Source organism: Triticum aestivum, chromosome 3B (genome assembly GCF_018294505.1).
Source record: "Triticum aestivum cultivar Chinese Spring chromosome 3B, IWGSC CS RefSeq v2.1, whole genome shotgun sequence".
Lineage (NCBI taxonomy): Eukaryota > Viridiplantae > Streptophyta > Magnoliopsida > Poales > Poaceae > Triticum > Triticum aestivum.
The window spans coordinates 829882322-829909990 of NC_057801.1; the positions used below are offsets into that span (position 1 = coordinate 829882322).

Below are 27669 nucleotides of genomic sequence, written 5' to 3' on the forward strand. Positions count from 1 at the left end.
TCGGGGCAGTTCTACCTCAGAAATCAACCATCCAACAGTGACATCGACACAATGCTACAAATGCAGGATGACAACGCCCGTTCTTTCATGACTCCCACGATAGACAGCGGCTTCATCCACGCTCCGGTCCCTTGAGTCGAGTTGTCTAGTTCTGAAACATCGATTGGCTCATGTTGTAATTAAACTTTAATGAACTTGTAGTATGTCCCTTTGGTTTCGAGAGTCGTTCAACTTAGATGTAATTGATGCTATTAATGTCTTGCTTTTCTCTTCCGATCGTTCTATTGCATAATTATATATTGCTTATGTATTGTCTGTGAATTGGTACTAACGTTTCGTTTGGCTAGTGCATAGCGATGCCGACGTATGTCGTGTACAAGGGTAAGGTTCCCGGAGTCTACGATGACTGGGAGGAGTGTCGGAGACAGGTTCACCGATTCAGCGGTAACAGTTACAAAGGGTACACCACTAGGGCCGAGGCCGAATCTAGATACGCCCGCTATCTAGCGGGCGAGGGGAGGGAGCGTTGGAGGAACCGGATGAGGACGAGTTTCATCGTGATGATGCTCATCGTGATGACCGCAGCTCTCTTCTATGTGATGGTAGTTTAGATGATCGATATTGACTTGTAATGTGAAGACAAACTCGCTACTCGCGGTCTCGAGACTTGTAATATAATGTTCTATCTTTGTTCGGTCTTTTTAATTCGGAGACTAATATGATGAATTGTATTCGGAGACTAATATGATGAATTGTATTCAAAGACTAATCTTCTATTGTATTCGATGAATCTGTTGTTGATGTGTGCTGTCTATATTTTGTCAAACTATACATTTTGTAACCTGTGCAAAAAACAGAAAATAAAAAGATAAAAAAAACCTAATATTCATACTAATGGCGCATCACAAGACAGTGCGTCATTAGTATGACAGTGCATACTAATGGCGCATCACTGGGTAGTGCACCATTAGTATGCCGCGGTTACTAATGGCGCATCAAGAGGTGGTGCGCCATTAGTATGCCAAAGCACCTGGGTATACATGGCCCCTGGGAGGCATACTAATGGCGCACCCTGGCCTATACTAATGGCGCACCCGAGGTGCGCCATTAGTATACCAGATACTAATGGCGCACCAGGTGGTGCGCCATTAGTAAAAATTACTAATGGCGTGCTATTAATGGCGCACCACAGATGCGCCACTAATAGCCATACTAGGTGCGCCATTAGTAGGGGTTTTTCTAGTAGTGTTTGCATGATGCACTTGCTAGTAAAGAATGGAAAAAGGCCATGGATGTTGAATATGAAGCACTTATGAAAAATAAAACTTGGCGGCTAGTACCACCAACAAAGGGCACAAATGTCATAGATTGCAAGTGGGTATACAAGATCAAGAGAAAATCTGATGGAAGCATAGACATATATAAGGAGAGGTTAGTTGCAAAAGGTTTCAAGCAGAGATTTGGTATTGACTATGATGATACTTTTAGTCCTGTTGTCAAAGCAGCTACTATTCGACTTGTGCTATCTGTTGCAGTTTCCAAGGGTTGGAGTTTAAGGCAGCTAGATTTTCAGAACGCGTTTCTCCATGGTGTTCTGGAAGAAGAGGTTTTTATGCGGCAACCACCAGGTTATGAGAACAAAAGCTCACCTCATTTTGTTTGCAAGTTAGATAAGGCTTTATATGGTTTGAAACAGGCCCCAAGAGCCTGGTACTCAAGGTTGAGCACTCAGTTACAACAACTTGGGTTTACACCATCTAAGGCAGATACCTCATTGTTTTTCTATCAGAAAGGAAATGTCATTATCTATGTTTTAGTATATGTCGATGACATTATTGTTGCTAGTTCAAGTTCAGATGCTACCACTTGTTTGCTTAAGGACTTAAAGATGGAGTTTGCTCTTAAGGATCTAGGAGATCTTCATTATTTCCTTGGCATAGAGGTCAAACAGATAAAAGATGGTATACTTCTTTCACAGGAGAAATATGCCCATGACATACTCAGGAGAGTAGGGCTGGAAAACTGCAAACCTGTAAGTACACCAATCTCAACTTCAGAGAAACTCACAGTTGATAGTGGAGAAGCACTTGGACATGAGGATGCAACAAACTATAGAAGTGTTGTGGGTGCGTTACAATATTTGACTCTTACACGTCCTGATATTTCTTACTCTGTAAACAAAGTGTGTTAATATTTGCATTCACCTACTACCACTCATTGGACTACAGTTAAAAGAATTGTAAGGTATCTGAAGTTCTCAGAAGGACTTGGACTGAGAATTGTCAAGTCTTCGTCTATGCTTGTGACTGCTTACTCAGATGCAGATTGGGCAGGATGTCCTGATGATAGGAGGTCTACAGGTGGATTTGCTGTTTTTTGGGAACAAATCTTATATCATGGAGTGCAAGGAAACAACCTACAGTTTCAAGGTCAAGTACTGAAGCGGAGTATAAGGCTCTAGCAAATGCCACAGCTGAAGTCATGTGGATTCAAACTTTGCTTTATGACCTTGGAATTAAGACTCCACAAGCTGCAAGATTATGGTGTGATAATATTGGTGCAAGCTATCTTTCAGCTAATCATGTTTTTCATGCACACACCAAACATATTGAGGTTGATTTCCACTTCGTTAGAGAAAGAGTAGCTCACAAACTGCTTGACATAAAGTTTATACCCACTGGTGATCAACTAGCTGATGGCTTTACAAAACCTCTCACTATGAGGAGGCTTGATGAGTTTAAGTTCAATCTCAACCTTGGAATTGCATAGGTTTAGATTGAGGGGGAGTGTTGGAATATTTGTATAGAGTTAGAGTTGTATAGAGAGAGAACTTCTCCTGTTTAAACTTGTATCTCCTCTCTATCTCTTCTTATGTTCCAACTCTCTTTATCGATCGATCTATCGATCGTTTTCTTCTTGTAAGCCACGGCATTGCCCATATAAATATAAGTGTGGCCCGAGCAAAGGGTTTAACGCTTCCCAACAATCTTACATGTAATAGGGGATGTTCTTGTTCACCTGAGCAAAAACTATTTCTTAGTTTGCATGTATGTGAGGGTTTGGATTTTTCTCTTGATTTTCCTCATCCAATAAGTAACTAATTTGTTGGATCATAATTCCCAGTGCATGCACATATGTTTATCTGTTCATGCAACAAGATCGTTCATGAGCCAAAATTCAGTAAAATATGAATGGTAGAGGATTGTAAGGCCAATCTTTATATTACGTTTGCAAGGAAAAAAACCATCCAAATTGTGTTTTTTTCTTCATGTGAGCACAGTGAAAAATCTGACGGTAAGTGTTGAAATGATCCATCTGGAAAATATCTAAATTATAAGTGTTTTCTTTTCTGCTTCTTGATGTTGAAAATAATGGGCAAAACTGTGAAGATTACTATAGTAGAACTGTATCAGTACGTTCTAGAAAAATCACAGCCCGTTGGTTTACTTATTTAGCAAGGCATTTCTTCTGCTGACTATTGTTACATTAGGGAAATTGGACATGAGGCATTGATTGTAAATATTCAAGCATTCTAAGTAAGAGAGTTCTGTTTGTTATTTGCAATACTAGTTTGTCTATACAAATACTTCGTATCTTAACACCAACTAGTGTTGTCGCGTGCGGGATTTCCAAATCATTGGCTTAGTCCTAAACTCCGAAAATCAAATCATTGGCTTAGTCCTAAATAAACTCCAAAAATGGGAAGAAGTTATGTATGTCAGCATTTAATCACCACGTGTGTGTAGGAGCCTGTCGGAGGAGCCTATGGATAATAAATGCACTGACAAGCCGTGTAACTCACTAAGGCTGGTCATAGTGAGTAACATATGTAGTAACATGCATGCCACATAGGCAAAAGAACATAATGTGACAAGTAATTAATTTGGAGATATGCAAATAGAGTAACATAATATGTTACCATCACATAGCGGTTTTCAGTGTAAAATGACTCTACAAAATAATAAATGGAGCTCTCTATGTTATCACACCTATGACACTACCTATTAAGAAGGTAATAATATAGACTAGTAATCGTATGCATGTTACTAGTCTAAGTTACTCGCCACTACGATTGGACTAAAAAGGAATAAAAACTATGGATGGGAATACATCAAAGAATATGGTCTAAGAAGCACATCTCAATGCTAAGGTGTGGCCCGGATAAATAGCACACTGGTGTAGTGGTGCTCGAGCTCCAGAAGTTTTTTTTCGTATTTACAGTGTCTTACAAATATGTATGAGACTTTCATCTTTCCTGTTTTTAGAAGCACAGACTCATGAGATTTATATTTAGACTAAAATTTTCTACTTGTTTATAATTAAAATGAATCATTTTGATATATAATTGTAAGCTTTATAATTCTATACTATACTTAACAACTAAACAATGATACAACTAATATATTAAGATTTTTATTATATAATTTTAACTTTGACAATGGAAAACGTAATTTCACAAATTTGAAATATATAGTCCAAGGCCTATGAACTTGTTGTTTTATTTTTGAGACATTGATTTAATAAATTAGAGCCAAATGGAGGAGAACAAAAGTCAAAGTGTGCAGTTGTGTCCTCCAGCCCAAGCACGGCCCGGCTAATAAATGAACTAGCCCGTGGCATGTTTAGCATGCTGGGCTGCATATTTTTCAGCCTGTTCGGCTATTTTTTAGGTCTATTGGGTTGTATTTTAGAACATATATAATAAATTTTATTTTCTTTAAATAAATTAATGGGTCGCGTTGTGCCGGCCCGCATGCCCAGCCTCCAAGCCCAGGCACAACCCAAGTTGTACGTGTGCCGGGCACGGCCTGTTTAGCCTGTTTTGTGCATGGCCCATGGCGGGCCATGCCGGCGTGCTGTGGGCTGGTCTGGTTGGCCCGGTCCATTTGGCCAGGTTTGGGCTATATCTATATCTATATCAATATCTATACCACTATATAGTGTGCCAATAGTTTTAAATATTGGTCGTTGGATATGCCCATCCAACGGTCAAGAGAAGGCAAATCCGAGCATTATCATCCGTTGGATATAGTTTTCAACTCATAGGATTCTACCATGTCGCCTTCTAATTGAACCTCCAACTCAACCATCTCATGTGTTCTAGAAGCATCTATTCGCATGCTTATCTGATACTCTAATAAAAAGAGTCTAGAACAATCTGGATTCTATGAAGCTAAGAACCAAGTTGGATCTTGTCTGATAGGATTCTAGGAAAGATAATACATATTCAAATTTATTTTCCCATGCTTTTATATATATTTAAATAACGTGCAAAGCACCTACAATTTACTAGTGCCTATAGGGGTAGCGACCGCTGCCATACAGTGACCGAGCGTGGGAGGCGGACGATGGGACTAGGTTGCGACTCACAACGGTTGTGCATGGTCGTGATGAGGCATACACGATTGAGAAGTTTTTTTTGTGGGGAAGGTATAAAGTTGGAAAGGCGGAGAATTTGAAGGAGAAAAGTACTTGATTTGGGGTTATATTGGCCGATCCCCTACAACCAACGATTCAGACTTAGTTTTGATATGGCCAAGCTAATTGGTATTATCCAAAGTAAATGCTACATAGATGGGCCTGTTTTCACACGTAGAACCTCGGGGTTATGGAACTTCGCCGCTGATCCTTGCGAGGCGGAGGGATGAACAACTTTGGTGACTTCGCCATAAAAATGTTAATATGTTTCTCCTCCCGTTTCCAAAATTTGCACTTTCCAATCTAGAATATACAGGAAAAAAATAGTGTCTTCAATACATGTGATCCGAAGGGAATGAAGAGTAAAATTAACTAGACATAACCATTGATACTAGCACTTATAGCAGTGCTTCACAGGGTTGTGAGGAGTATACAAGATCGACCCATTGGATCGTGTCATTGTTGCAGTAGGGGCACACCATAAGTGCGAGAGGAGCTTATTCTTCGAGGTCGACCGAGACAAAGCTTGAAGTGATAGATGAGAAGAACAGGAGTGAGGGGGAGAAAGTCCGATCCCTAATGTGCAGAAAAGAAACATGGTAGGTGGGAGGATGTGCGCAGGGAGCATTCAATAGGAACCGGGTCTTTTTCATATGGACAGAAACTTTCCTCTCCAAGGACAGGCCCGTGTGAACTGTAGTTCTGATATACTCAACATTGAAAAAAGAATACACGATAACTAAAATGTGAATACGAAACACCTAATAGAGTGAGTGCAGATTCAAGTTGTGAATACAAAACACCTAATATAGTGAGTGCGGATCCCGATGCAACTGGATGGGGCGGATTTCAATATGTATAAGACTTTCATCTTTCCCTTTTATAGAAGCAGAGACTCATGCGATTTTTATTTAGACTAAAATTTTATACTTGTTTATAATTAAAATGTATCATTTCAATATACAATCATAACCTTTATAGTTTTATAATACACTTAACAACTAAACAATGATATAAATAATATATTAAGATCCAATTTTATTATATAATTTTAACTTCGACAATGGAAAATGTAATTTCACTAAATTTGAAATATACAGTACAAGAAGTATGTATTTTTTGTTTTATTTTTGAGACATTGCCTATTTTTTATTTAATAAATATTTCATTAATTAGAGCCAAAAATGGAGAAGAACAAAACTCAAAGTATTCATGCATTAATTCTTGCCACTTTGATGAGTTACAAATATATGTTAGTGTTTGTGTCTATTTTAGTTTCCTTAAATATCATGGCATAGAGCTACAACATTAAATGGGTTTTCTGGAATTCGCTCTTAACTTCCTTGTGTGCAAATAAATAAAAGGGAAAATTATCTATAAACTAAATTAAAAATATACAATATAAATAATATCTATGAGTGGCGTTTCCTGAAATTGTTGCATTATTTGCCTATTAGGTCTTGCATGTGAAATACTTATTAGAGCAACAATCAGCTAACAGTTTTTGCATACTTTGCACTTTGTATTGAATCAGCATTATTCAGCTCACTCACCACAAATGCTTCCAGTTTTTCTTTGTTTGGTATGTAGCCTGCATAAAAAAGAATTTTAACTTCATTTCAAACACCATTTGAATTTTATTAAACATAATTAAATGCAAACTCCATGACAAAATTCCATGTTCAACACATTGCTAAACATAATTAAGCATAGTACTAAACATGGAATAGATTCTCATTACTTTATTGTGTACTAATTATGGAACTCGAAATAGTTAAACTACCATTGGCGCTCTTCCATAGGGCTTATGTTGATCGTCCCTAGTACTGGTTGCCTGCCTTTGAAACCAAACGGGATCTTGTACATATAATTTGGGTCGTTGTGACCGTTGGAAACTTGCGCCCGATGGGTGCCCGATTGGGTCGAGTTACCTGGTGAGTACGGGCACAGGACCGATGTAAGGCCCATGAGTAGGGTCATGGGCGGGCAATCGACCCGATATTGGCTCTATGTGAGGTAGACTTGATCAGACCCGACCTGATTATCAGCTTCTGTTTGTGGGAGTTAAGAAATTTTATGAGAAGGCTTAAGATGTTGGAAAACCCTTTATCACTCATTACGACTAAATGGCGGCTTGTTGCACATGGCAGCAACATATGGGCCCAGCCCTACTCAGGGTCGGCCCTGGGGCAGGGCGAACTGGCGGCCGCCCCAAGCCCCCAAAAGTCAAGGGGGCCCTCCCAGGTATGTATACGTAGTATTAGGGTCCATGTTTAGAACGATTTTTTTGAAACCCAGCCTTGCGTACGTCTATACTATTCTATAGTATACGAATAACTCCTAATTATAGCTGTTGGATTTTCTCAATCGGACGGCTCACACTGCTCTGTGCTGACCTCTTAACTTGGTGCCATACCAACCATTGGATTTGGAAATTGTACGGCTGAAATGTCCAGGATTCGCGGTCGGCCCTGCCGCGTTCTGCCTCACGCGGGCAAATTTGACAAATTTGACCTATAGACGCAATTAAATCACAGAATGAACTGTCCGTAAAACTATTTCACGCGGCTGACCTGTGGCGCCTAGCTCTCAGGCGCTGCACTAGTGCAACGTCTGAGAGCTAGGCGCTGCACTAGTGCAACGCCTAGGAGCTAGGCGCTACACTGTGTAGTGTGGCGCCTAGCTCTCAGGCGCTGCACACGACTTAGTAATTTTCTGATCACACGTGTGCGACGCTGGCCTGTAGCGCCTATCTGTGAGGCGTTGCACAGTATAGTGTGGCGCCTTCGTGGCGGGCGTCACACAAAAAGGTCAGCCGCGTGAAATAGTTTCACGGATAGTTCATTCTATGATTTGATTCCGTCTATAGATCAAATTTGTCAAATTTGCCCCTCACGCGTGCACGGATGGCTCACATATGCTGCACGCATGGTCCCTGCAGTGTTTTTAATGGAAAGTGAACCCAAACTTTAGTGGGCTGAGTGTTTGACATGCGGGACCCATCTGAGGTGCACTCACGTGTCTTGCGTCCACACCTGCTTCCAGTAATTTTCACAAGATTCTTTTGTATACAAACCACGAGAAAAACTAGATAGCCCTCAACTTCATGTGTCCAGGGTACAACAGAAAAAAAGGTCGTTCTGCTGGGCCATCGATCAACGTGGTTTTACATTTGTACTTTCCACAGTACATGCACATTTTCATGTAAAAATATATGTACAATTCATTATATTCAAAACTATGCATGTAGTATGAATTGATAGTTTTCTCAGCTAACAAAATCCAAACAATGAATAAATATGTTCAACGTAAAATGACTGAAGCTTTAACTTGATAACCCCCCTAAATGCTTGATCACCTCTTTCGTGTTTGGAGTCAAAATTAATTTATATGTGTTAATTTGAATTCTTGTGAGAATTTCTAGAACTATATTTTTCTATTCTATGAAATGTCATCCACACAAAGTTTGTGTCACCGACCATATGAGCCTGACATGAGGGTCAACTTAACATGTTGCAGATTTCCTGAAAAGGTAAAACACAAAATATGTACCATCAATATAGATACTACAATAATAAAGAATAATTGTTTTCATAAAAATGACCGAGAACACGCAAATTTTAATAACTGCTTTGCATACTCAAACCATTTATTTTCGTGGTTTTACCTATGTAATTAGTGACTTTTTTAAGAAGAAAAATATGTTTTTTGTCCTTCAAATTTACAGGAAGCCTATTTTTGGCCCCTCAAGATATTTTGGGCGAAGGTCAAAAGTTGCTTGGGCGGCAGCCGCTCGACAGACGCAGGGTGCTGGACAGGTGGATCTGGAGCTTAGGGAGAAAACAAGTGACATGTGGCCGATTTTCCCTGGTTTTTGGACGGAAGTTATTCGGTTTTGATACTCGGGGGACTAAATGTCGCCAAAAAATTCTTGAGAGATTAGATGTAGGCTTTCGGTAAACTAGAGAAATCAAAACACAGTTTTCTCTTTTTAAGATAGCAGTCATTCTTAGATTATGTTTTTTATGTAATGTACATTTGTTTGTGATGTTTGTATGGCCAATATTGACAAATGCAAAATGTTGTGTACGCCCTATGACCTTGAGCTTCCTTTTCTTTGGGACCATGATTAAGTAATGACGTGCAAAGCATGTACAATTGACTAGTAGAAGTAAAATGGAAAAAGGTCTGGCCCATGTTTGCATGTAGGTAGAGACGAACGTGGAACCAAATCGCTCGTTTCCCTGTTTGTTCGGATCACGCGATCGATCAGACCCAGGCCTTGATTCTGATTCCTTGACTTCCGTCCCTTCCTTCTTTTCATTTACATGTTCGAGTGTTCATCGTCTTCGACGGCTCGACCCGTGGTTCTACTCTCCTGGTCTTGTTGTCCTGACGAACGGCGGCGACGCGGGCACGCGGCGCTACGCGACTACGACAGGTACGAGCATGTCTCCTTGCACAGTAGCACCCGACGCCCTATGCCTCTGCATGTACTGTTTTGCTATTCTTCATGTTTTTTTCTAATCCTAAATTCTCGAATCTCGATTGATCGAACAGGGAAGGGAATTGTCGCATACTCGCATTGTCGATGCTCGCCCTCGAATTATTGCGCACAGCGCAAAGAATAAAATTATAGCCACACTAAATTAGAGAGAACGTACTATACTATGCCCTAGACTTTGTGGAATTGGTCTTCTATCTAACATAGCTTTGCGCTAATTTTAAAAGCTGATGGTTCCTTTTAATTTCAGCACATCATGTCAGACTTAGTCAGAAAGTATCCAGAAAGAATTGGTTGATGAAATTGATATTGATACTATCATTAGCGATTTTCTATCTCGGAACATAAAGGAATTTTGAAGGTATTATGTAATATGTTATTCAATATGCACACTGATTTTGGATGAACTTGACTGTTTTTCTTTGATACAAATTTATGTCTACATATGTTAATTACTACTTAAACATTTATACTAAGGGCCCTGAAGGGCCCCGGATTATTGTTTCACCCTGGGCCCCTAAATTCTCAGGACCGGCCCTGGCCCTACTAGCGTACCAACTTGCTGCCAACGATTTATTTCAAATACGATGAATTGTGGCTTCCCTGCTATGCCTTGGGTAAACCTATGAATCTTGGCGGTGTACATCGTGGCGCTGTTGTGCTCATCTAGAGAACGTGTAACCACCGTGTCCCTAGGGTGTAGTCAACAGTTTTCTTATGATGCAAGATTGATTGGCATTGAATACGACCCTAATCGAAATGCATACATTTGTCTCATACACTATGGGGATGGTGAGAAGAGATATATTTTACATCCTAGAGGGGCTATAATTGGAGATACTATTGTTTCTGGTACAAAAGTTCCCATATCAATGGGAAATGCCCTACCTTTGAGTGCGGTTTGAACTATTGATTTACGTAATTGGAAGTAACCAATTAGGTTTACGACGAAACCTAGAAATCGATCACTGATCCAATTTGACTACCTCTACGGGATAGGCCTCAACAGAAAACTGTTGAGTAACGGCAGCAAGTGATTGAGTTCAGTAGTTTCTCATAGAAAATTATTGGCTCTAGAGATATTGTAATATGGAGAAGACAAAATTGTTTGAAGCACGCACAGAACCGGAATTGCCCCTTGTTTCAAAGAGAGGAGGACAGGTTATTCACATTTAATTTGATGGTCAGAGGCAAATTGAAAGCTAAGCAGTGGTAATTAAGACCCCCGAGGGAAAATAGGGATGTCTCCTACGTTACCCATAATATGTGGAAGTATCGACGTAATTTCATAGAGTCATTCAATCTGAATGCCATCAAGTCCACCGCAATCTCGTGAGAAAAATCCACACTGAAAGTAAAACTTGATCTTAAAAATAAACTAATCACAAAATTTGAATCATCAAGAGATGGCTTGGATTTAATACCTCTGCAGGATCGACGCAATCTTGCTTGATGCAGGATTAACGGAGAGTTTGTATTGATAACGTGTTCCGCAACTCCCGTCGACGAGTCCGGTCCAAGAGGTAGCGAAGCGCCGTCGGTGTTGTATACGAAATAGTCAATAACGCAGGTCACCTTTGTGGTAGGTAGCATCATTAACCACTCTGCCACGGTTAGCTTCATGGTCAACTTTTAGCGCAAAAAAAAAAGCTTCATGGTCAACTAGGACGCGCAACCTAATTGAGGGAAAATGGCCGACCTTTTTACTGGAACTTTCCAGGGATGAAAATTTGTTTCCTTCCCAGGTGGTTTTCTATCGGTTTTTTAGTATATGCTTTACTTTGTTCTTTTTCTTTTTTCCTTCACCATTTGTATTTTTTTTTACTTTTTAATTCTGGTTTTCCGCTATTGTGACTGATATTTTCTTTTTTTCTCTTCTTTTTTCTTTATTTAGTTTTTAGAAAATGTTCAGCTTGCATTTTAAAAACTACCGTTGTGACCCGCGCATTAGCGCGGCTAGATTTAGAATGGTATGTTTGGTGTTTTTGTCTAACACTAACTTTCCCACAACTTGTTATCTGATTTGATTCATCGGAATATTAGTTTTGGCATTCTATCACATTGTAGAAAAACCATAGGTAAACTCAATCTCATTTGAAAATATGAATATACACTCATAGAAGTGTTTGACAGCTGAAGCCGTTGGCCCATGCCCCATCAGGGCAGCATTGAGCCGCTTTTGAGGTGTGCGTGTGCCTACATGTTATTCACGTGTTGTGCTTGCCATGTTGAACCCACGTTTTAAAGTGAAAGCTTAGAAACTACGCTGGGTTGTGCATGCACGAAAAAACTTCTCCAATTGCAGCATGTCTGCCGTCCATGGTCTTGTCAAATTCCTTTGCATGTATCTTTCTCGGTGCCCGCATAGCTATCCTAGAAAAATGATAATAGTGCCCAATTTAAAATGTAAGTGTGGCTATGTGCATGGCTCCATGCAGAGGCCGGGGTAGTCCTCCTTATATTTTTTAGTTTGGAAAAGCAAGTGTGACAAATATATAATGATTCGCTAGTGTCATTGATTGGATCTCCTTTGGTTTTAATAATATTATAATACATAGATACATAATACTAATAGATAGGTTGTTGGTTTTGCTTGTATTCATATTGTTTGCCTTTCACATATATATACATTTATCAAATCGAAATCTGATTAATAATTTTATTAAAATTATAGATTGTTCTTATTGCTTGTTTCCATATTTTGCGGTGACTTCTATTTTTTGGATCATAATTGAACTATTAATATCATTATTCATTTTTGTATTAAAGTCATATTCAAACTGTTTGTTATAGTTTTCTCTCTCATACCTTTATTTATTTGTGTTAGATGCAAGCAAACGTAGATATATTACACTCATTGTGTTAGTACTCTCTCAGTAAACAAATATAAAAGGATCTAACTTTTTCTGACTTGGACGTATATAGACAAATTTTAGTATATTTATTCATCATTTCAATATGTATATCGCCAATATTGGAATATGTAAAATATATTATATTTATTTACAGAGAGAGTATATGTCAAGTGATAGCTAGTGCCCTAGATTTTCGTAGTATCCTTCATGGAAACGGGTAGTTAGTGTCCTTGGCCAAAACGCAAAATTGTGGTACTACATCACGATTTGTGTTTGTTGGTCATGGCATATGGCGGCTTCGGAGCTTGAGCCGTCCCGCATCCCTTCCCCGCCTGCTGGCTTTGCACCGCCACCACCCCCTCAACTGGAGGCTATGCCCATGGCAGCTATTCGGACACGGGAGGATGGGCCAGCGACGCCCTTGGCGCTGGGATCACCGGCGGACGATGCTATCGAGCACCTCACGACACCGACATCAGCTTCTTCCTGCTCTTCAGGTCGTCGGGGTGTCATCTTTTCACCGGCGGTGCGTGCAGATCATGAGTCGGCGTTGGCGACGCTTTGGGCGATGTCTTCAGTACCGCCGTCGTAGGTTGAGCAGGCTGCTCCTCCGATCGCTGCCTCGGAGAGTGAGCTGCAGCCTTCACGGTCCCCCTCTGCATCGCCGGGGCCGGCGCTGTCTCAAGCGTCACCACCGGGGGACGAGGAGGCTGCTCTTGCTGCCCCTGTTTTGGAGGGCGATCTGCTCTGTTCTTCGATTACCGCTGTGTTGCCGGAGCCGTCTACTCCTCCCTTCCGGACCTCTGCGATGCGGGCTGCTTCGGAGCTGTCTTCAACGCCTAGACGTAGCGGCCGCCACGTCGTGGGGGCTGATGGGGCCTCTGCCACCGATGAGGATTCCATGCAGAGGGCCATGCGTAGAACGGCATCGCGGAATCTCGACTTTGATGGTACGTCTTCATGCAAATCATTTCTATCTTTTGATAAAGCCAAAATGTCTTCAAATATTGCTAGTCTTGGTATATCTTTGGGTAAAAATGATGCAGTAGTTGATTTCTCAGTTAAAGCTCTTAAGCAAATGGAGGTCGACCGGTTTACGGTTGCTCCTAAAACGCTTCTCATGGCGGACCCATTAGTTTCAGATGAGGAGGATGAGGAGTCCGATGCCAACCCTGGAGGCAGACTCCTCCCTCATCTGGTTAATGATACTACAGAGGTAGACTTTGAAGACACCATGCGTGATACGATGCTTTATGAGCTCGTTGCATCGGTTCGTAAGAACAAGTCTAACTCTGGCAGTAAAAAGGGGCGCCCTAAGAAGAAGACCAAAGTATCCAAACGTAACAAAGTTTCCCCATGAAAAGAATGTTTTGGAATAGCAGAGGTCTTGGGGACTTGGCTAAGTACAAACATATTTCCGATTGCGTTAGAGATCATGCCCTCGACTTCGTGGCAATATCTGAGTGCAGTAAGCGTGACTTTCTATCGCGTGATTTGGACCATTTCTCATGTGGCAAAGATTACGAATGGCATATCCTGCCGCCTTCAGGGAGGTCCGGAGGTATCCTTTTAGGAATACACTCTACTTACTTGGAACTTCTGTCAACTTCAAAGGGGGGGTATCATATTAAATTCCACCTGATAAATAAGTCTGATAATTTCATTTGGAGTCTGGTTGCCGTATATGGAGCCGCCCAAGATGAATTTAAAGCGGCCTTCCTAAAAGAACTTGTCAACACCTGCAGAGAAAATCCTCACCCCATGTTACTTGGGGGGGGACTTCAATATTCTGCGGTATAGGCAGGATAAAAACAATGACAGGTTCGACACTCGATGGCCCTTTCTTTTTAATGCGGTCATTGACAGTCTTGATCTGCGGGAACTCTCCCTCTTGGGGCGTCAATTTACCTGGGCCAACAATAGATCTATCCCGACTTTCGAAAAACTCGATCGGGTCCTAGTCACTACAGACTGGGAATTTAAATATCCATTAGCATCAGTAAGAGCTTTGGAGAGAATTGAGGCCTTATCGGACCATGCTCCTTTGCTCACTGATTTTGGCCAACCTGCTACCACGTCGAGCCGCCATCAGTTTAAATTTGAACTGGGGTGGCTCACTAGAGAGGGCTTCCCGGATTTGGTTAAAAAGGTGTGGTTACGCCCAACACGGGGCGATACACCGATTCAGCGTTGGAACAATCGCATTAGGGCGTTGCGCCAATTCCTCCGTGGCTGGGCTAAACATACCGCCGGGATTTATAAGAAAGAGAAGCTGCAACTATCCGTCATGATAGACTCCTTAGATAAAACCACGGAGGTGAGGCTTTTACCTGCGGACGAGATTGAACAAAAAAGTCATCTCAATGAGCAGCTAGCCCGCCTCTTACGCGAAGAGGAGATCAAATGGTACCAATGGTGCAAGACTGACTCGTTGGTACTTGGGGATGATAACACGAAGTACTTCCAAATGTTAGCCAATGGTAGACATAGAAAGAAACGAATTTTCACCCTGGATCAGGATGAGGGCCGCATTGAGGGGGACGGTCCGCTCAAGGACTTTATTACAAAATACTATAAAGACTTGTTCGGTCCGTCCTCGGAAACTACGCTGGAGTTGGATGAGTCTCTTTGTCATGACATTCAGCAAGTTTCGGCTGCGGAAAATGAATTCCTAACCTCTGCATTCACTGAGGAGGAAATTTGGACTGCGGTTTTCCAAATGGATCATAACAAATCTCCGGGACCGGATGGTTTTCCGGCGGAGTTTTATCAATTTTTTTGGGATATGTTAAAGTCTGATCTAGTTCAATTGTTTAATGAACTGCATGCTCGTAGACTAGACATCTCCAGAATAAATTTTTGTGAAATTATTCTTTTACCAAAGACAAAGGATGCCAATCGGATTCAACAGTATAGACCAATTTGCTTATTAAACGTGAGCTTTAAGATTTTCACCAAGGTCGCGACCAACTGTCTGAATGGGGTCGCAGACCATGTAGTGAAACCTTCTCAAACGGCTTTCATGCAAGGACGGAACATCTTAGATGGTGTTGCTGTTCTCCATGAAACAGTTCATGAGCTTCACCATAAAAAGTTGAACGGTGTCATCTTTAAGATTGACTTCGAGAAAGCTTATGATAAGGTGAAGTGGCCTTTTTTGCTCCAAACTCTTCGCATGAAAGGGTTTTCTGACACTTGATGCCGATGGGTTGAGAGTTTTGTGTCTGGAGGTAGTGTGGCTATCAAGGTCAACGATGACGTAGGCAATTATTTCCAGACTAGGAAGGGGCTTCGTCAAGGCGACCCCGCATCTCCTATCCTTTTCAACATCGTGGCTGATATGCTAGTTACTCTCATCAAGCGGGCCAAACTAGCTGGACAAATCACCTGGGTCATTCCTCATCTAGTAGAAGGAGGCCTCTCAATTTTGCAGTACGCGGACGACACAATTCTGTTTTTGGATCACGACCTTAAAAAGGCCAGAAACCTCAAATTGGTATTATGTGCTTTTGAGGAGCTCTCGGGCCTGAAGATAAACTTTCATAAGAGTGAACTATTCTGTTTTGGCGAAGCCGCAGAAAATTCACAAGATTATGCGGAGATATTTGGATGCCATTTAGGCCATTTTCCGATTAGATATCTAGGTATTCCTATTCATTATCGGTGTTTGACAATCGCTGAATGGAAACATGTTGAAGAAAGATTGGAGAAACGGTTGGCGAGCTGGAAGGCCAAACTCCTGTCCTATGGGGGCCGACTAGTTCTTATCAACTCGGTACTTACCAACATGGTTCTTTATATGCTATCTTTTTTTCATCTGCCAAAAGGTGTTCTCCAACGCCTTGATTATTTTAGATCAAGGTTTTTTTGGCAGAGTGAAAATGAAAAAAAGAAATATCGCTCGGCTAGGTGGAATATTATATGTCGGCCCAAAAGTCAAGGGGGACTCGGAATCCAGGATCTTGAGATCAAAAACATTTCATTGCTCAGCAAATGGGTATACAGATTACTCACTGAGGATGGTGTTTGGCAGGAGATCATTCGTAATAAATACGTTGGGTCCAAAGCAATCTCCCAGGTTTACTGGAAACTAGGTGACTCTCATTTTTGGAGTGGGGTTATGAAAGCTAAGGAATTCTTCTTCCAATTTGGCACCTTCTCTGTCAGGGATGGCTCCCAGATTCGATTCTGGGAAGACACCTGGCTAGGGACTACTCCTCTAAATGTGCAATACCCAAGCTTATATCGAATAGTTAGACATAAGTTTGTCACGATCAAGCAGGTATTGGGACAAGTAAACCCGGATATTTCTTTTCGCAGAACGATTTCTGGACCTCGTTTGAATGCATGGAACGATCTGCTGACTCGTTTGGAAGCTGTCCAATTGTCGGCTGAATCGGACATCTTTAAATGGAACCTGCATCTGAACGGAAGATTTTCGGTTAAATCCATGTACGATGCACTGGTTCATAACGAGGTTCCATCTGATAATAGAAAATTGTGGAAGCTTAAGATTCCTCTAAGAGTGAAGATTTTCCTTTGGTTTCTCAACAAAGGAGTTATCTTAATTAGGGATAATTTAGCTCGACGAAACTGGCAAGGCAGCAAAAAATGTGTTTTTTGAATCCATCAAACACCTATTTTTTGATTGCAAATTTGCTAGATCGGTATGGGCAATAGTCCAAATTGCTTCGAATCTATACCCTCCATGCAGCGTACGGAATATGTTCGGGAATTGGCTGAGGGGAATAGATAAACAATTTTCTAAGCACATTCTTGCGGGGGCGGCTGCCTTATGTTGGGCGTTGTGGCTAACCAGGAATGATATTGTTTTTAATCATAAAAGTGTTTCATCTCCTATGCAGGTAATTCATATATGCTCGCGATGGCTCCGTATGTGGTCTATCCTGCAGAGGCCGGAGGACAGAGACTTATTTATGATGGCTTCTACCCGGTTGGAGTGCTCGGCCAGGGACATTTTCTACCCCCATGGATGGCGGTGTGACCTTCGGATAGGCCCGGCATCACCTTAGGCCTCTTTTATCCTTTTTTCGCTACTGCTGGCGTTCCGCCTTTTTGTTTTGTTTTTTGGGATCTGGTACTTTGGCTGTGTGCATCTAGTTATGCAGAGGCCGGGTTATCTTTGATGCGGTTGTATCAACTCGATAGTTCAATTCAATGAAAAGCCCTTTATCGAAAAAAAATGTGACACAGACTATAGACTTGTATGTATGTACTCCTTCTGTTCCTAAATATTTGTCTTTCTAGACATTTCAAATGGACTACCACATACGAATGCATGTAGACATATTTTAAAGTGTAGATTCACTCAATTTGCTCCGTACATAATCACTTGTTGAAATATCTAGAAAGACAAATATTTAGGAACGGAGGAAGTAACTTTCATCTCTTTATTCTCAGTTGGTGTAGGTGAAATCGGTGGATCCTATTTTATTAGGGAAGGACCCGCGCTATTGAGCACCCGTATTTAATCCGATGTCATCAATCTGTTCTTCCATTTACATGCGAACATAGACTTTTTTACAACTATATGCGAACATAGACTTCACACTACCACTTCGCATGGATAGTCCATTTTTTTTGTAGATGATAGTCTATATTTATCTTTAAATCTCAACCTCTATAATTAGGTCGCAACTTGATATAATAAATCAATTTTCCAATGTGTTTCCTAATATATTTTAGAAAATATTCATATCAAGTTTGTGTGGGAACCAAATAAACATTTTCTTTGTATTCCATTCTATATGGTATATTGCAGTTGTATTATTCATCCGTATTTTTTTATTTTTTGCATTATTCTACGCCCAAAAGGATAGTATGTTCTTTAGTTTTGAATTTTACATAAAAAATGCATTAGTTGTTTATTGGTAATCAAATTCCATTTCTTTTACTACCTCACTTTTTTCACTTGTTCTTTTTTTCTGTTTGGGCCCGCTTCTCTTTTTAGGGAATTTTTTTGTCCGTTCTGTACGTGCTGAGGAACTGGGCTGAGAGGTCGTCTGTTGGCCCATGGTAGCTGGCTGGCTTCGGTGGTTTTTTCTCCCATTAGAGTATGAATCGAGCTTGAGTACATGTCCCACTTATTCACACGTACAATCATGATTTTGTTTTTTCCTTAGCAAGATGTGATGATCGCTTCAAAACCGTAGGTGTCCTTCTTCTGTACATCATTGTGATTGCACGTTTCCATCCTAGGCACTTATACGTGACAGGTTTATTATGTGCCAAACAGTGCATGTACAACATATTGTATGTAACGTACATATCTTTAAATCTCAGCCGTTTATACTTAAAATTAGTGGTCGAGATAATTTAATCTATGTGGATGAACGTAATCGCTTGTTTGTCTCTTGTCTTAATTATATAATAGATGGTTAGTTTGTGTTATACTTAAAAGAAATCAGCGTACATTGAAAAAGGTTCAATGTATAAGAAAACTGTTTGTCATACTTGAAATTTTTGTTCCGAGTGTGTATTTTAAAAAAAAAATCACCGTATATTAAAATAATGTTCATCGTTTATTGAATTTTTTTCCCGTGTGTATATTTGAAAAATGTTCATTGTACATGTTCGGTGTGTATTTGAAAATTGTTCATTAGAACAATGTTTGTAGTATAAAAAACATAACAAAGAAAAAGTTAAAGAAAAGGCTCTAGATGAAAAGAATCACGATCGAGAACTCCTCCTGAGGGTTTCTGTGCAGCCGTCGCCGCCATCATCTGAGAAATGTAGGTCCCCTCTCCTCCAGCTGCCATCTTGGCGGTGAGAGATAGGGGGCCTCGGATCTTCAAGAACTTTAAGTTCTTCGTTAATGTCTAGTGATCATCGTAATTTCGTGAGAATAAATTTGGTCTTGTTCTTTTACTGGAGCCATGATTAGAGAGCTTTCTGTCCTCACATATCCAATTAATTGGATCTGATGAGTTTATATTGCTGTGACAAGCTTCTTTCGTTGGTTTATTCTTTGTGGAGGTGAAATCTTTCATCGACATCATGGTGAAGCTATAGTGACTCGACAGCATGTACTTCTAGGGGATCATCCCGACACATAATACGTTCTCGATCAAGGCTTCCCATCTTTTTAGATGGGCGACTCAAGGCACTTTGAAACCATTATTGGTAATGTTCATGCGGGTGATTGAGTGACAACATCCTTGTTCCGGAGTAATTGCAGCCTCTTTACCGAAGTTCTTGGAGTATTTTTTTGAGCGAAGATTGATATCGCGAAGAATGTGTTTACAAGAGATTTCATTGTAATTTTTAGTAATAGGAGTTACTTTGTATTTTATTGGATCTTAGGCTCAAATCAGTGTACCTGTAATTTTTATGAGTATGAATAAAGTTGCAGGTGTTTCTCAAAATAGAATTATTTAATAGAAAAATCAGAAGAAAAACAAACTTGAAGGATAAAAAGAAAAAAAAATCAGATAACAAGAAAGAAAAGGGAAAAATATGAATCGTAATAGGATACCGCAGAGCTAGCGAAACGTGTCGGCCCGGCCCGGCCAACCCTAATCGGACCTGCCACGGCACGGCCCGCAATGGCACAATTATTAGCCGGGTTGTGCCATGGGCTAACCCTAAACGGCACCGTTGCGCCCATTTCTTCAATTCTCACAAACAGGCGCACACCCCTGCGCGGTGCTGTCCTGGCCCGTCTTTTTTTTTCCTGTTCAATCTGAAGCGAACGAAAAAATGATGTGATTGCGGGGGTTAGAACTGGGGATCTGTCCGTCGAGTTAGCAGCGAACAACCAATTGGACTACGAACCTCTTGTGCCTTCATGTTTTTTGTGCCCTTACAATTTATGTTTTTTTTAAGAATCGTTGACCCTTTTTTTCTTAAAGAATTTGACCTTATTCCAAAATCCATGAACTTTTTTCCAAACTCATGAACTGTTTTCAAAATCTGCGAATTATTTTATGATCCGTGAACTTTTCTTCCAAAATCAGATGACTTAACAAAATGATAAACTTTTTTTAAAGTTGATGATTTTTTTTTCAAAATCAATGATATTTTGTGAGAATCGATGAACTTTCTTTGAAAACTGATGAACTTTTTTTCAAAATCGATGAACTATTTTTCACATTGATGAACCTTTTTAAAAATTGATGAAGTTTTGTTCAAAATCGATGAACTTTTTCCAAATTGGATGAACTTTTTTTCAAGTCGATGAACATTTTTTCAAATTTGATGAACTGTTTCCCAGATTTGTGAACTTTTCTACAAAATCGATGAACTTTTTTGAAACTCATGAAACTTTTCCAGAATTCACTACTATGAAAAGGGCTATAGATGGAATGGTCATTAATGGCGCACCTGTCATGTGGTGCGCCACTACTATATAGCAGTGGCGCACCATATGCAGGTGCGCCATTAGTGTGGAAGACACTAATGGCGCACCAGGCACACGGTGCGCCACTAGTAAATTTTCTTCTTCTTATTTTCCGAAGATACTAATGGCGCATCAAGGCAAAGTGCGCCATTACTAGTGCTAACTAGTAATGGCGCACCGGCCACATAGTGCGCCACTACTGTTGTTTTTTTTTATTCTTTTTTTGCAAAACTCCCTCCCTCGCCAGATTCCCCAACCGTACACACCGCCGCCCCCTCCGTCCGCCGCAGCCGCCCACGCGCCCCCGCCGCCTCCCTCTCCCCTTCCTTCCCCTCGAGCGCCGCCGCCCCCTCCGTCCGCCGCAGCCGCCCACGCGCCCCCGCCGCCTCCCTCTCCCCTTGCTCTCCCTCGAGCGCCGCCTCCCCCGCGAGCGCCGCCTCCCTCGCCTCCCTCCCTAACCCTCGGAGCCGCCGGAGACTTGGAGCCTCGGCGCCGCCCCACGTCTACCAGGAGAGGAGGTCCCACGTCCACCAGGAGAGGAGGCCCGCGACCTCCCCGCAGTCTATCCCCGCCTCCCCCAAGCTCACCATATCCGCCCTCCGTCGTCTCCGCTCCGGCCACCACCTCATCGTGGGCAGGTAACGCTCCTCCCTCTGCCTCTCTTCTCCTCTCTTCCTCCTCTCCTCCCTCCCAGCCATGCCCTCTTCTTCTCTCTATTGCTAGGTTTAGGTCAAATTCCTCTCTAATTTAGGTCAAATTAGGTTCAAAAAATTGCTAATTTTGGTCAGCAAACCATCAGTTCTATGCTAAGAATGCCCTGTAGATGCAATAATATTTTAATCATGATCAAATATAACTGCACCCATAAACAGAACCATTTGCATAATAGGTATGTGTTTCCCTCTTCAATGAAGGGAATTAAATGGTCTAAACCACATGGCTAGTGTGGTCAGTAACCCAAGGCCAAGGGTCTTTCATTTTAGGCAGGCAAGAGCTTCAATCCAAAAGCATTTGTTGTGGACTCCACTCAAAAGCCATTACTCAAAGTTCAGCTAGCACTAAAAAGGTCTAAACCACTTGGCTACAATCTGTTTTATTTTCTGAAAAGATGTATCCAGTGTGCCTTAGATGACTTAAAAGGCCTTGTGCCTGCCTATGGCTAATTGACATTTGTAGATGACATAATGCTCAAGCCATGCCACCAGTCTGCCATAGCCTAAATCAAGAATGCTCAACATAGCCTAGGAGCTAGTTGACTTTTGAATTATATTGGTGCACTGCCGATGTGCCCAAGTATGATCTCCTACATCAATTTGACTTCTGAGGGATTTTGAGCCTGTTCGGACTCCCTCCGGTTCCGCAACTCCGTTCTGGAGCGGAGCGGCATCCAGTTGTAATTTATGGAGCAGCTAAAATGATGCTCCGCCAGCTCCGCTCTGTGGTAGAGGAGTGGAGGGTTGTCGAACACAGCCTTTATCTCTGAAATCTTGAAACATTTGCCTGACAAAAGGGAATGCTTCTGCTCTATAGTTATCATCCTATTCACCATATTTATTCCGCACACTGCACCGAACTATTATAGTTTCTTTGTCTACTACTGTCTCTGTATGTTATGTTATTCTGCTAGCTTCCTTTTGTTGCGCTGAATGATTTTGGCAAGAGATACATGACAATCTTCTTTTCAGCTGTTCTGAATAATGTAATTGCACACTGGAGTTGAACTCTTCGGTTCGTCCCTCCTCCAATACATGTACAACAAAAGGACTCGTACGTTGTATGTTGAGTCCTTTTGTTGTACATGTATTGGAGGAGGGACGAACCGAAGAGCTAAACACTAAAGCTATAGTTACACACTTGCACTGCATCTATGACAGTTGGATGCAATATATTTCCTACTGTATTTGACTAGTGTTTAGGTCAACAGCAATCCATGATTTTTTTAGTTGACATTAATCCATGATTTTTAGTTAACAACAACCCATGATTTTTAGTTATAAGCAATCCATGATTTTTAGTTAACAGCAATCCATGATTTTTTGGCTGTTGGCTACTGCTGTATGTTGCTACTGCTACTTGTTGGTGGGACACTGGTGCTACTGCTAGTCTGCTACTTGTGCTGGATGTGCTACTGCTAATCTGCTGCTCGTGTGTTGTTGTTAGTTACTTCGGTTGCTCGTTGGCTTCTGCTAGTGCTAGGCTGCTAGTAGTTCTTTAGTGTAGTTGCGGCTGCTCTATTGTGTCATATACAGATATGCTCATGTAGTCACGTGTGCTGCAGATTTATTGGATCTGTGGACTGTGGCTAACCATTTTGATTCTAACTGAACATTTTCAAGCTACTGGTTGTTGGTGTTGTTTTTCTTGCAGCTGGTCATGCTCTGCTGCTGCTGGTTGCTGGTATACTGGTGCGGTGGTGCTCTGTACTGTGTTTCCTTGTGCTATGCTGCACTGTTGCTTGCTGCTATACATAGTGTGTTGTTTTGTGCTCTGCTGCTGCTCGTTAGTTGTGTTGTGTTGCTGACCTGCTGTTTACTTAGTACTTACTTGTGATGTGCTGCTATAACTATTTAGCAAGTGTTTAAAGCTTTAATTCATTAATTGCGTGGGTACTAATTGGTCTCTTCTGCTGCTTATCAGAGATGGGGGGAAGCAGCCACCGCCGCTCTGCCACACCGCAGTACGAGTTGGATGCTTCCGAGTTCTTCAGTATCATACTTGGGACTTCAGTATCATCCATGACGCAGGTATATAAAAATGAGAGATCTCCCCTTCACCCATCTCATTATGATATCTATTGTTTGCTACATCACTCATTGTCCAAAACTGCAGAGGCTGCCTGACAGTTTTATGAACATGCTGGATGAAGATCCGCCAAATAATGTGAAGCTGCGACAGGCCGGCAGCGGGTTACACAGGCTGTGGGATGTGGAGTTGGTGATCAAGGAGGGCCACATGTACTTGTATCGTGGGTGGGAGAAGTTCTACCGTGCCTACGACCTACGGCTGGGGTACTTCCTTCTCTTAAGGTACGACGACGACGCCACCATGCTCATCGTGAAGGTGTTCAATGCGACTATGTGTCGCATGCGGTATGCTGACGATGATGATGCCGATACGTTCTGCCTCTTCTTATTCCTCTACATTTGGCTTTGTCTCACATCGATTGTTAACGATCATTGTTGCATTTGGACAGGCAATGGGAGTAGCAGCAGCGACACTGGCTACAGCCAAAGCAGCAACGACTATGGCTGTAGCAAAAGCAACAGCGATTCTGGCTTTAGCGAAAGCAGCATCGATTCTGGCAGCAGCAAAGACAACAAGAAGGATGATCCGGACTGGAATGCGGGAGAAGAGGAGCAGAGTGGGGATGAGGAGCTGCAGGATGACAATGGGCATCAGGCTGAGGATGACCTAGCGCTGGTGGTGGCTGACCAAGGGCAAGAGATTGTGGTGGCTGACCATGGGCAAGAGATGGTGGTGGCTGAGGATGACCTAGCGATGGTCGTGCCCGTCCTGCCTGAAGGTGGCCTCGCGATGGTGGTGGTGCCTGACAATGACCATGCACCGGTAGTGGCGTCGGCGATCCCACAGCTGGGCGACATGACCACGCCAATTGTGATAGAAGACGACATTCCACTGCCTCCACCGCCTCGCCGCTCTTGGCGCATCAGGCTGAGGAAGGAGAAGGAGAAGAACAATGAGAACTGAACTATGTCAGGTATGTCAGATCTCCAAAATGAAATATATATACTTAGTTACCTATGTTATCCCTAATATGCTTAGTTTCCTATAGGTTAGCTTCATTTTACCTAAGTTGGCTCTAATATGCTAACTTAGAGCTTATATGCTTAGTTTCCTATAGGTTAGCTCCAAAATAACTTATGTTAGCACAAAATGATCAAGTTTACATAATAAGCTTATAGTCTTATTCTTTTTCTTTTTCTTTTCCAAAATGACATAGGTTAGCTTCATTTTACCTAAGTTGGCTCTAATATGCTAACTTAGAGCTTATATGCTTAGTTTCCTATAGGTTAGCTCCAAAATAACTTATGTTAGCACAAAATGATCAAGTTTACATAATAAGCTTATAGTCTTCATTCTTATTCTTCTTATTCTTCTTCTTATTCTTCTTCTAGTATTCTTCTAGTCTTCTTCTTCTTCTTCTAACTTCTTGTTTATCATTTTGCAGATTTGATTTAATTCACGGAAGCTTGCATGGATGGAGTGCTTCTTTTCCATTTGTGTTTTTATTATGTATCAATGTGAAACTTTTGTAATATGTAACGATGGAACTATGTGTTGGCTATGTATGTATATATGATGAAACTTGTGTGTTGGATATGATTGTTATATGGATGCTTGTTGTGTATATATATATATATCTGTGTGTGTGTGTGTGTGTGTGTTGTGGATATCTCATATGTGAAATAGTGACCTGAGATTAAGAAAAAACAAAAAAAATTAAAAAATTGTTACTAATGGCGCGCCATTAGTATAGCAGACACTAGTGACACACTGTGGGCAATACTAATGGCGCACTAGTGGTGCGCCATTAGAACAGCAGATACTAATGGCGCACCAGTGGTGCGTCATTAGAATTTAATACTAGTGGCATGGTACTAGTGGCGCACCAGTAGTTCGCCATTAATAGGCAAAACTGGTGCGCCGCCTTTTCCTAGTAGTGATTTGGTGAACTTTTTTTTCGAATTTCATTAACTTTTTCAAAATTTGAACTATTTTGTCATATGGGCAAACCTTTTTATAGCAAGTCTATAATTTTTCCCAATTTCACATTTTATTTTTTCAAGTGACTTATATTTACAGAATATATGTCAATGTTTTGTACTAAAAATGATTGTTAAATAGAACTGTTTTTGAATTTTAGTCAGCAAAGCATTCTTGGTCCATTGGTTGTTTTGTCAAGTCTTCAACTGTCAGACCTGAATTCGAATCCCAGGTAACCATTTTTATTAGATGACTATTTTTTCTTCACGTCTGCTTTTTCTGCAGATTGCTGGGTCGGCCCGCTTCGCGTCGCACATGAGCGCCAGCAGCGGTTAGCAGCGCTAAAAGCGCCGTATAGGAGCTCCCTGTGGCATGCTGGCCCGCGTGCTATGTGCTCCAGCCAAGGCACGGGCCAGCTAATAAATGGGCCAGCCCATGGCACGTTTAGCGTGCTAGACTGCATACTTTTTAGCATGTTGGGCTGTTTTTAGGTATATTAGGTTGTATTTTAGAACATATATAAAAATTCTGAAAAGTTTAACAAATAAATAAATGGATCGTGTTGTGTCGTCCCGTGTGCCTAGACTCCAAGCCCAGGCACAACCCAACCGTGTCGTGTGCTGGGCACGTCCCGTTTAGCCCGTTCGTTCCTGGCCCATGGCAGGCCGTGCAAGCATGCTCGCGGGCTGCTCTGGTTGACCCGGCCCATTTGGCCATCTTTGGGCTACGGCCTACAGGGGTAGCGACCACTACCATACAGTGAGCGAGTGTGGGAGGCGTGCTGGGCCTAGCCATGGCAGCATGCTGCAGGCCACCCTCCTTTCAGTGCTCATGGTAAGCGATGTATAGCCGCATTTAAGATGCTGATCGTGGAGTGTATGGATCATGTTGGTGCTTCTTCTGGGCCCATCAATTGTCCTCCCGCACGAACACATGTAACGCATTTGGTGGCAGGTCATTGCTCACAGGTCACCAAATAGCAACTCAGCACATACCCCCATGTGCATGTCCTTTATATAGGCCGGGCCGTACAGGTTTTGGGACGGTTCTCAAACCTTTCCTCAAGTGTTTTTTTGTTTTTTCTATGTTTACTCTTCTGGTTTTTTCTTTCTTTTGGCTTTTTCTTTTTTCCTTTTTATTTTATTTCATTTTAAATTTCCTTTTCATTTTTCATTTTATATTCTTTTCTTATTTTGTAAAGCTTTTTCAAATTAATGAATATTGCTAGAAATGATGAACATTTTATGAATGCGCAGAAATTTTTTAAAATGATAATTTTTATAAAAATCATGAACATTTTTCGCAACCTTGCAAAAGTTTGCTTTAAATTTCTGAACATTTTTTAACGATAAAAATTTCTAACAGTTTGGGATTAAAATTCATTGACATTATCTTGCTCTTAAAGAATCATTATCGGATATGCATGAAAATTGTTTAGATTCTTGAACATTGTTCGAATCAATGAACATATTTTTCAATGATGAACTTTGAAATTTGATAACAATGTTGGGAATTCGAGATCATTTTTTGATTTTGTTAACATATTTTTAAAAATTCATGAATTTTTTATGAATGAATGTTTTTAAAATTTGTTAACAGTTTTTGAATATGCGACATTTCTGAAAATCATCAACATTTCTTAAACTTCGCGATAACTTTTATTTGGTGAACATGTCTTGTATTCATGAAAAATTTATGATTTCTTAAACATTTTTGTCAGTATTTGCAAATTTTTTGAAGTTTGGAACTTTTTAAAATTCGTAATTATTTTTAAGAAGAAAAAACAGAAATGAAAAAAGGAAAAAGAA

The 27669-nt window shown here is 41.1% G+C and overlaps 1 long non-coding RNA gene across 1 annotated transcript; it reads left to right on the plus strand.

Moving 5' to 3' along the window:
* The first annotated feature begins 264 nt into the window (after nt 1-264).
* Nucleotides 265-11216, plus strand: LOC123066911 (uncharacterized). Its single transcript, XR_006431472.1, has 3 exons — nt 265-278; nt 4183-4184; nt 11079-11216. It is a non-coding gene; the product is annotated as an uncharacterized lncRNA (long non-coding RNA).
* The last annotated feature ends 16453 nt before the right edge of the window (nt 11217-27669 follow it).